The sequence below is a fragment of the Salmo trutta genome, chromosome 21, assembly GCF_901001165.1.
Source record: "Salmo trutta chromosome 21, fSalTru1.1, whole genome shotgun sequence".
Lineage (NCBI taxonomy): Eukaryota > Metazoa > Chordata > Actinopteri > Salmoniformes > Salmonidae > Salmo > Salmo trutta.
The window spans coordinates 19,408,015-19,420,090 of record NC_042977.1 but is presented as its reverse complement, the minus strand read 5'-3'; positions in this window follow the sequence as shown (position 1 = coordinate 19,420,090).

Genomic DNA, 12,076 nt, shown 5'->3' with positions numbered 1-12,076 from the left:
TATGCTCCAGCAGCTAGCGCCCCGTGGATCCCATGCGGTGTCCATCCAGACAGAGGCAGATAGAGGGGGTGTTCCAAGGAGCACCCTATTCCCTTTATAGTGCACTACTTCTGACCAAAGCCCTATGGGTTCTATGTAGGGAATAGGGTACCATTTGGAAGGCAGATAGTACCATGCAGCGCTGGGCCAGCTGGGCTCCTGGTCTGGTGCCAGCAGCTGCTCCTCTCTGAACCAGCCCCAGCTGTGGACTCGGAGGAAGGGTGGGGGTGGTGGCAGCGGTGATGGCTTATCTAAGAAAAGGCAATGGAAATAATACAGAAGAGGCTCAAATCAATTAGTGACACAATCACTGCAGCCCAGGCCTGTAACAAATGTCTCTCTAATTCCATGGTTTTGTCCCAAATGGCACCCAATTCCCTATATAGTGCACTACTTTTGACCATGGGCCCTGGTCAAAAGTAGTGCACTGTGTAGTGACTTTGGGGCCATTTGGGTCCCAGGCCACCCAAATGTTGGTTCATTGTGTCTCACTGACCTGCTTTTTGTGCCATCACCAGAAACAATTACACATCTTCTGGTCAGACGTGATTGTAAAATGGCTAATTATTGTGTCTACTGCCAGCATTCAGACGAGCCAATTGTGGGACAATAAACTAACAAGCCAATTCACAAGAGCAGCCATAAAATAATGTAGTTACAGGAGAATTGTTACATTGTTATTGGTACATTGAATGAACATTCTGCACCGCCTTTCAACTGGGTATCTTTTGAAGGACATCCAGCATTTCAATTCTCACACAGAGAGACGCACAGTAGTTAAATCCTTTTTATTCTATTTCCAATTACATGGGCCCTGGTCAAAAGTAGTGCACGGTATAGCGAATAGGGTTCCATTTGGGACAGAGGCCATCCCAGGCTGCGCGGCGACCCGGCCGCCCACTCTGTCTGGGGCAGAGAGCCCAGTAAACCAATGAGTCCTTGAATGCATTAATTGTATTTTTATGTAAATTGTATGTATTCTATCTTTGCTTTTTAGCACCTGGTTCATGATGTGATGAGAAGTCTCACAGGATGACTGGAATATGTAGGAGGAAAGACAATGGTAAACTCTGTTAAATGTATATGGATAAAACTATTCCAACTGAAGGACATTATAATCTATGTATGTGTTATGAAGGGTGTGAAAATGACTTATGGTGGGATTCCCTTCCTACTTATTTGCCGGGGTGGCAGCGTAGCCTAGTGGTTAGAGCATTGGACTAGTAACTGAAAGGTTGCAAGTTCGAATCCCTGAGCTGACAAGGTACAAATATGTCGTTCTGCCCCTGAACAAGGCAGTTAACCCACTGTTCCTAGGCTGTCATTGAAAATAAGAATTTGATCTTAACTGACTTGCCTAGTTAAATAAAGGTAAAAAACCCCAGATATGATTGTAAAATGGCTAATTATTGTGTCTACTGCCAGCCCGCCAGCATTCAGATGAGCCAATTGCGGGACAATAAACTAACAAGGCAATTCACAAGAGCAGCCATAAAAGAATGACGTTACAGGAGAATTGTTACGTTGTTCATTCAATGCACCAATAACATTCTCCACCACCTTTCAACTGGGTGTCTTTTGAAAGACATCCAGCTTTTCAATTCTCACACAGAGAGACTCACAGAGACCCATTTGTATTCTATTTCCAATTCCAGTCCAACTCATGCTGAATTCTCATTTTACGAGATATGCATATTCATCCAGAATGGGAATTCCACATATTGGATTGTGGGAAGAATGTTCAAATAGGGTTTAAATGGAGAATGTGGCGTGATATAGACCAGTTAACTTTTTCTCTTTCATGTCCAGACTAATAAACAAAGCTGCCAAGCACCGGTGCCTTTTAAAGTCTTGTGTATTTTCATTTTTATTTCACCAAACCATTTTTAAAGGCACTCTCACTTAGCTAAGCTCTTCCTTACAGAACAATGTAGAACTCACTCACATACAGGGCATACAATCTCATCAGTTGACATTTTTAAATACTGTCAGTCCACACAGAATATGATGGACATAGAATGTATAGGCCTAATCTGGATTCAGCCAATTACCAAAAATTACCCGTCTCAAGCCTATCAATAACATTTTACTGCGCTATGACATGGAATGTTACTGTTTTCCACTGACCTGCTTTACAGCACTCAGATGACTACACCATCGTGTGCTAGATTTCCAAACCAATAGCAGTGTGATCTCTGATGCTTTCTACCATGACCTTTGTTTACATCTCGTTGAGTCAATCGATTGTCGATACTATTGATTTCCTGGACATGTAACCATGGATCTGACTGTGGTTGTGTCCAATATGACACCCTATTCTCTATATTGTGCACTACTTTTGACCAGAGCCCTATGGGCATATAGGGTGCCATTAGAGACTTAACCTGTCTGTCTATTGACATGCAGGCTGGTGCCTGACAGAACCCTGGATCCATCCTAGATCTGTTGGAACCTAATGTCGCTGACTGGACAGAATAGGGTCTACTCTTTAAGAAATGCAAAGAGAATGCAGTGCTGTCTGCTATCTGCTATGCAAAAATAACAAAGCAGTTGAAAAGAAAGGCATGTGTTTAGAATCCACTATGTCATTCCATCTGCCTTCATCATAATGTCACAGGTTTCTAATACTTACTAAACCTATTTATTTAACTTTACAGGTTCTAGAATCCCAGGCCGCACCAACACAGACATCAGAGAGTCAGAGGTAAACTACCGTTCAAAAGTTTTAGAACACCTACTCATTCAAGAGTTTTTCTTTATTTTTACTATTTTCTACATCGGAGAATAATAGCGAAGACATCAAAACTATGAAATAACACAAGGAATCATGTAGCAACCCAAAAAGTGTTTAACAAATCTAAATATATTTTTTATTTGAGATTCTTCAAATAGCCACCCTTTGCCATGATGACAGCTTTGCACACTCTTGCCATTCTCTCAACCAGCTTCACCTGGAATGCTTTTCCAACAGTCTTGAAGGAGTTCCCACATATGCTGAGTACTTGTTGGCTGCTTTTCCTTCACTCTGCGCTCTGTCTCATCCCAAACCATCTCAACTTGGTTGAGGTCGGGGGATTGTGGAGGCCAGGTCATCTGATGCAGCACTCCATCACTCTCCTTCTTGGTAAAATAGCCCTTACACAGCCTGGAGGTGTGCTGGATCAAATCAAAGTTTACTTGTCATGTGTGCTGAATACAACAGGTGTAGACCTTACAGTACAATGCTCACTTACAAGCCCTAACCAACAGTGCAATTTTTAAGTAAAAAATTGGTATTAGGTAAACAATAGATAAGTAAAGAAAAAAAAAGTAAAATGGCAGTGACAATAACAGTAGCGAGGCTATATACAGGTGGTGGTCATTTTCCTGTTGAAAAACAAATGATAGTCCCTCTCAGCCCAAACCAGATGGGATGGCATATCGCTGCAGAATGCTGTGGTAGCCATGCTGGTTAAGTGTGCCATGAATTCTAAATAAATCACAGACAATGTCACCAGCAAAGCACCCCCACACCATAACACCTCCTCCTCCATGCTTTACGGTGGGAAGTACAATGTGGGTCAACGGAAATCATTGGTTCACCTACTCCTCGTCGCACAAAGACACAGCGGTTGGAACCAAAAATCTCCAATTTGGACTCCAGACCAAAGGACAAATTTCCATTGGTCTAATGTCCATTGCTCGTATTTCCTATCCCAAGCAAGTCTCTTCTTATTATTTGGTGTCTTTTAGTAGTGGTTTATTTACAGCAATTTGACAATGAAGGCCTGATTCACACAGTCTCCCCTGTGGCTCAGTTGGTAGAGCATGGTGTTTGCAACGCCAGGGTTGTGGGTTTGTTTCCCACGGGGGGCCAGTATGAATTATTATATTTTTTTTAAATATGAATGTATGAAATGAAATGTATGCATTCACTACTGTAAGTCGCTCTGGATAAGAGCGTCTGCTAAATGACTAAAATGTAAATGTCTCCTCTGAACAGTTGATGTTGAGATGTGTCTCTTACTTGAACTCTGTGAAGCATTTATTTAGGCTGCAATCTGAGGTGCAGTTAACTCTAATGAACTTATCCTCTGCAGCAGAGGTAACTCTGGGTCTTCCATTCCTGTGGCGGTCCTCATGAGAGCCAGTTTCATCATTGCGCTTGAAGGTTTTTGCAACTGCACTTGGAGAAACTTTAAAAATTTTGGAAATGTTCTGCATTGACTGACCTCATGTCTTAAAGTAATGATGGACTGTCATTTCTCTTTAAGTATTTGAGCTGTTCTTGCCATAATATGGACTTGGTCTTTTACCAAATAGGGCTATCTTCTGTATACCACCCCTACCTTGTCACAAAACAACCTATTGGCTCAAACACATTAAGAAGGAAAGAAATTCCACAACTTTTAACAAGGCACACCTGTTAACTGAAATGCATTCCAGGTGACTACCTCATGAAGCTGGATAAGAGAATACCAAGAGTGTGCAAAGCTGTCATCAAGGCAAAGGGTGGCTACTTTGAAGAATCTCAAATAGAAACAGATTTTTTTTTAAATGTAGGTTACTACGTGGTTCCAAATGTGTTATTTCATAGTTTTGATGTCATCATTATTATTCTACAATGTAGAAAATAGTACAAATAAAGAAAAACCCTTGAATGAGTAGGTGTTCTAAAACTCTTGACCCGGTAGTGTAAGTACTAAATTACATGTTTTATTTGAAGTTGAATTGACAAGGTAAAATCTATGTTTAAATTGGTCCTGGCCAGCACACAAATCACAACTAAAGAAAATGTTCAGAATTCAGTTGAAAACAGTAGGTGGCATCCAATATCAAATTGTTCTCACTATACAGTCACCAAAGTGTTTCCTCTGTTCTCTCTTTAATGACACCTATTTAACATGCCTCAGATGCTGAAGTCCACAATACCAATCAGAAAGAATAGCATAACATCTCTCAGATATGTATGAAAAGGTTGCATCTGTCTGAAAGTCCTCTTGTCCTGTCTGAATAGCTGCAATTTTCCTTTTCAATCATCCCTCCATCACATACAGAAAATGCCCGTACAAAGAAGTCCTGCTCTCATTCCTTGTGCAATGCCAGATGCATACTGATTAATAGTTGTCTGTGTTGGAGCTGTACCATCTCCTCTCATTATCTCGCTCCGTCATTCTTCCAATTCTGATGAAGGCCGTTGACGGCTGAAATATCATGATTTTAACTTGAATTAGATTTCTTTTTAAACACATTACAATTTTAATTGTGAGCGAGAGTCACACGTATTTCTTCCAAATTCTCTTATGATGTCTCCCATTGGTTGAGCCCCTTCCACTCTCCACAGTTTCATTCTGCCCATTCCTCGAGTTTCCCTATTAAACGCTTACACAGGAGTTACAGACCATTCTATAATTTCCTTTTAACTGTCCCTGTTAACTGAGATTATGAGGGACGCTTCATTGTGTCTTTAATGAGAGGAGAAGAGGTTGACCCCTGAAGTCACACAAATAGGCTCACAGAGGGAGATGTTACATCAAGGGTGCATCCCAAATCACACCCTGTTTCCTTTTAAGTCCAGTACTTTTGACCAGAACTCTATGGGTCCCGGTCAAAAGTAGCACACTACATAGGGAATAGGGTGCCATTTGGGACACATCACAGGCTCACAGAGAGAGGTATTACATCCCGTTTACTAAGGCTGGCGGTGGGGGCTGAGGCTCATCTCATCCCAGACCATATGTACCAGTGTCCAGAGAGAATGACTTTGATCTTGATTGCTGACATGCTGCTTCCCCAGGGTCAGATATGAGCGGAGCTTCAGAACTCAGCTCAGATTCAGGGCAATGACCTCCGCTAAGGCCATTGGCTGACCTGTGGCCTCTGACCTTTCTCCCAAGAGGAATGGGGGGGGGAAACGGCCCTTTGGGAGGGGAGTGACTCTGCTGCATCACTACAAGACCAAATACTGTATGAAATAATCTGTGATTGCATCTCAAATGGCACTCTATTCCCTATATTGTACACTACTTAGTGAAAAAAATAAGTATTACACCATATAGTGAAAAGGGTGCCATTTCAGACACGCCGTCTCTGCTGCTTAGCCTTTTACCCTCCTTATATCAGTCTCTGTCCCTTACACTCAACAGTCAAGGCAACAATATGTTGCCCGGAAACAGCAAAGAGAGAGGCGATTCAGACCCAGAATCTCAAGGTCAAGATCAACCCCTACCATTCAGTCCACTCAGTCTGTTGCTCCCCTCGCTCACCTCAAGGTGGGCACACAAAATCCCTCCATCCTCTTGGGGATTTCTTATTCATTCCAACAGATTCTTTCCCTCCCTCGTCCCTCCTTCCTTCTCTTTATCCGTTTTGTACATTGTGTTTCTTCAGCCAGGTGTGATAAGGCAAACTTGACCTACACACACGCACACACACACACACACACACACACACACACACACACACACACACACACACACACACACACACCTCTACACAATGTCCCTTCAATCTCTTTTTCGTCATGTGGTGGTGTGAATGTGAAAGGAGGGATTATCACCTGGCTTCAAGTCCCCCAAGTGGTCAGGGGTCAGGAGAAGGCCAAGTGTTCGCCTCTGCGGTCATTACTCGGTCACTCTTTGATGTCCTGATCCACTAGGGTGTCCCTGACTTTAATGGTTAGCTGCTAGAGGACTAAAATTGTCATTGGGCGTCCCAGGAGGACATTGTGCGGTCTATTGCAACATGATGAATGTCAATCACTTACTTTAGTGTTTGTTCCCATCAACACTGGAACTAGAACACTGAAACTTAAAGCCAGAATTCAACTAGACTTTATGTAATGAGGATTGTGTCTGACTAGCTGAGGAACACTCAACTCCGTTCTCTTATATCAAGGTGGAGTTGAGTTTTGATAACTGGTCTCACGATTTGCTAGCAACAACTAGCATCAGTCGATGCCTGTAGAAATGTCAATTCTGAAAATGGTTAGCTGTACCTATGTTTGTCTTGTACAACCCGGTCCTTTTGTGGGGTGCTGAAATTCATAGTTTTAATAAAATAATTTATGGAATACAACTATCGACTTTTCCCTTATTTGTCTTGCTCAACTCAACTCGAATGCACATGTGCAAATTGAATCTCAGCTTCCGTAGTACATCAAGGCCACTACGTGTCCAGTTAAGCAACACAAATGAGGAAAAGGTTGGTGGTTGTATTCGATAAAAGTGTACCGGACAAACAGAGCAAAGAGTAAAACTCGCCAATTTATGGACGGGGGGCCTAGCCCCCCCGCTGGACCACCCGCCAGCCATCCTCGCATACTTTGTGCTCTCTCAGATTTTCGGGGTGCATTATGCCCCTGGAATCAATATTGTTCCACAAGTTCCACAACTGAAGACTAGGTTAGGAGTTCCCAACAACTTTTAAGAAGATAACTATCAAAACAAAACCTAGTCTGTGTATGGCTTTAAATTGAACATACCAGTACCTGCTGTAACATCCCCAGTACTGACAGAAGTGAAAGACCCTTATTTCACACTCTTTTACCCCCATTAGCTGAGAGTACAGACAAACTTCTTCCCTCCCTGTCCCAGAGCTGAGGCTAGATGCTAGATGGATGCTGGAGCTACCTCACTCACTCACACTAATAATAGGGCAACGTCTCAGGACAGAGCCTACCCCAGCTTGTTAACTTTGATTGGTTGGTATCTGGTGAAACCTTTTCAAGAAGAAGATGAAACAGAAGAATGTCCAAAAGAAACTTGTCTTCTGCTTTATTTATAAAAACATGACTAAAATGATATGTCTGTTTGATTATCAGACTGGTGAACACCAACTCACAACAGCAGCTCTGTGGTGAAAAATGTAATGTGTTCCAGATGGTCTCTACTGGCCGACTGCTGGCTGCTGCATGGCTGAAATAGCTTGGGCCTGCTCCTCCTTACCCTGACACGCAAGCTAGCTAACCCCTCTGATCGCTGGCCGCCAGCCCCTGTAATTCCCAAACACAGCTATTTCATTTGTGTTGCAGGTATAAGCCAGGTCTCCCGGGCATCAGGGAGAAGGGTAAACAGGTTTCAAAGCCTAGCAGAAGCCTCAGACTGACGTGAGGTGGAGCAGAACTCATTAGTTTCACACCAGAAAAAGCTGCATGGCTGCATCTGGAAGGATTACGCATAACGCCACACTGGGTGCCATTCAGTTAGCAGCCTTTGGGGATGTGGAAGTATTCAGGTTGCAAAATTCTGTTAACTTTCCCAGGTTTCCAGAAATCCTGGGTAGAGGATTCCTGGATTTCCTGCTTGTGTTGATTCCATCCTGATTCCAGGAATTTTCCAAACGGGATTTCTGGAAAACCTGGGACTTTTGGGAACGTTACCGGAATTTTACAACCCTAGGTTTAGAGTTCAGGGGACAAACCTGATGAATAAAGGTTCAGGATAGCAACTTTCTTCACACGGTCTACTGTATGGGACACTTAGCAATGTTTGGACTCGTGGCTGCTTGGACGTTAACGTCAACTTGATTAGGGACAACATCTGGCATAATCACAGGCAACCACCACAAACTATTTGTCAAAATAAACCATTATAAACATAACCGACGGCATCATTGCGCTGCAATCAGTGCAAATTATAGGTTTTAGTATACTTAACATTAGAACATACTCAACAACTATGTGGGGGAAAACACATTCTCTTTCTGTGTTAAATGCTGTGGTAATTGAAAATCTGAAGGTCTGGTGCTGTTGAGGCCTTGCGTGTGTCCCAAATAGCAACATATACCCTATATAGGGCAGTACTTCTGTCCAGAGCCCTGGGCTCTGGTCAAAACGAACGCACAACATAGGGAATAGGCTGCCATTTGGTTATAGTCTGTTATTCTACAGCCTAGTTGTACAGCCATTTCCTGCATGGGGCTTCTGCTGCGGTCATCTGATGACTGATAACCATGCAGCAGATGTTTCAGGAAGCAAGCCATTGATAACAATCCCTGGAGGAGCACGATGATTAGGGTTCATCACCATCACACACCATCCACTGCACGTCTACATCTACACACAGGCAGATAAACACCATCTAGCCATCCATCATAGCAGTAAATTAGAGGCCTTGTTCTAAGGAGTCTCACAGAAACACACAGAGCTGGTGATGATGAAATAGATGATAAGACACTGATCTTACATCCAGGGGCTGATTGTCTTTGGGATTATGGACAACAACAAGACGCATTACATGTATTTTATATGGAGTGAGAATGGTTCTACATTATGTATGTACATCTTGGGCTTGGATTCAATCTCAGGATACTATATGAACTTGCATAGACCGCTGCTGGAATTAAATGAAGCAAAACAGCTTAAAAAACGCACATGGAATAATTTTGGAGATCATGCAATTGCATATGTAAAACTGAAACCTGCTGGTAAAAGTTGCACTGATAAGCAAGCAAGGAGGATGGAGAGAGAGAGTGCCGAGGGAACTGGCAGTGTCTTGTGCGTTTATTCTTACCCACAGTCGGTCTCAGCTTCAGAAGCCTGTCTGCAGGGTAGAAACTCATTCACCTCTGAAGGATTTGAGAAACACTGCAATCGTCCTGAATTTAAATGGGTTCAATCCACCGCATACAGATTGCTCTGTCTGAACACAGCCTGATATGACATTCAATAGTTCAGAGACCTCTCTCTCTCTCTCTCTTTCTCTCCCTCTTTCTTTTTCTTTCCCTAACTCTCTCTCTCTCTCTCACACACACACACGCACGCACGCACGCACACACAATACAGTATACACACACATAACTCCTCCCTCTCTCTCCCTCTTTCCCTCGTTTTCCTAACACCAATGAAGAGATAACCTTCATCAACCAGGACAGTTACACAAACCAGCAAACATTACACTAGCTAGGATACATTTTTTCTGTTTCTAATTGGGGACCGTGCTCACACCATGAAGGGGGAAAAGTTCACATTCTGCTTAACTGTGTGTGAGTATGTGTGTGCTCGTGTGAGTTTGAGTGAGCGTGTGAGTGCGCGTGTGCATGTGTGTCACATTCTGCATAACCAAGTCTAACATCAGAAAGTGTCCTGACTCAATGTAACCTGAATGATGATCCAGATCCCCATGGAGAATAAAATGCCTCTAGGAACATACCCCTATAAAAAAAAACACATGTCAAATTTGGTGTTAACATGTCAACTCTATTTAATACGTGAAAATATGGCTTCAAGTGTGAAATGTAAGCTCAACGATTTCACATGTGAAATAGCTTAAATTTCACACTTGAAACCATATTTTCACATGTATTCAATTGAGAGTTCACATGTTAACGCCACCTTGTCACATGTGAGGAGAATCACGTTTAAACCCCGTATGTGAATTGCGGTTTCACACGCTGAAAACATTCACATATAAAAAATCGAATTTGCGGTTTCACACGTTAAAAACATTCACATATGAATATCACATTTTCAGTTTCATACTGTACGTGTAAAACGTACACACGTGATCATGTTCAAATGGCAACATAGTACTGCTGCATGACGTCCACTGCTTGTTAAACACTTTTGATAGAGTCCTAGTGTTACATGGTGCAATCCTCTAGTGACTGAGGTACTTTTGTGCTATTGATATTAAGTGAAACTCCTGAAGTCGAGAACAAAATTCTTAGCATTGTAAACAAAAATGATATTTAAAGCAAAACATACGCCCCAATATTTTTTTTCTCTCTCCACCGCTGCACAGCCCCTATGTCTATGTCTCAGAACAACAGTTCAGTGAAAGAGGATATCTCATTTCCCTCCTAAACAATGGGCTGACAGTGTGATCATGTGGCTAAGCGACGGATTCAAACCCGCTTTGTAGAATATAAAGGCGATAAAGTGGCAGCATCATTAGTTATTATGGCTTCATTTAGTCCCACTTAATTGTTTTCATTATTGGCAAGCAATCTCTGATGAAAAGTAAGGATTTGTTACGCTGTAAGGCATCAGGTTTGAAGTGTTTGAATGTGCATACAGACAATGTGAATTTAGACAAACGGGCTGTATGATTATGAAAGACTAGAATTGACAAAAATACAGCTTGGACTGGTTGCAAACTCTGTCTGAAATAGCAATATGATCTCACACAAGAACACTAAACAAGCATGTGTGGCAGTAGTGTTTGGCCACCATATGCTGTATGATGTCATAGCTCAAGGTCTCAATGTCATTACTGGAACCCTGAGCCAACCCTGAGCCAACCCTGAGCACAATACGTCACAGAGGGACTATCATCAATTCTCATAGTATGTATTAGAAGACCCCAAATACAGCCAAGCAGTTCAATTACAGCCAAGCCATTCAACTTCGATTCACATTTATGAGAGGATGTCAAATGAACGAGCTCATGCTGTGTTAAGCTAACCTAAATGACAGTAAATGTAAAAGATGCTCATCTTAGCAAAAACATAATAATTACACTGAAAAAAACTTGGGCAAACTTTCCCTGTGTTCAAACTGTAAATTGGAGCCTTTTAAGTACAGATGTAGGATCTTAATTTGATCAATATTTTGTTGCTGAGAATTTTCCTGCACAGTAGGAAATGCAAACTTATAGTGTATTCAAGGTTAAAAAACGCTTCTAATGTTTTAATATCCATATTAAAATGTCAGACTTGATTTGTTATGAAAAATATATCAACCCCTAAAAATAAATTCCATTAAGTAGCAAACTGGCTCAAATTAAGATCCTACATCTGTAACTTCAGGGCAAGTTGTACTTTGTGATTAATGACACTACTTTGTGAGACTCTCTATGGAACAAATAATCACAAAAGCAAGAGGCAAGCAGTCTAAACGTTCTGAATTGTGCTCACACGGCTGAAAGTAAACCAGGGGTCCCTACAGGTTTACCTAATCTGTGAATAGAATGAGAGGTCACAAAATAGATAAAGTAGATATAAATTGCACAATGGATGATGTGTATGACGGCTACTCTTCTTTGTGTTGCAGGTACATTGTGATTCCCTCAATGCGCTGTTGAATAAATGTTATAGGATGCCCTTTACATCCATCTCA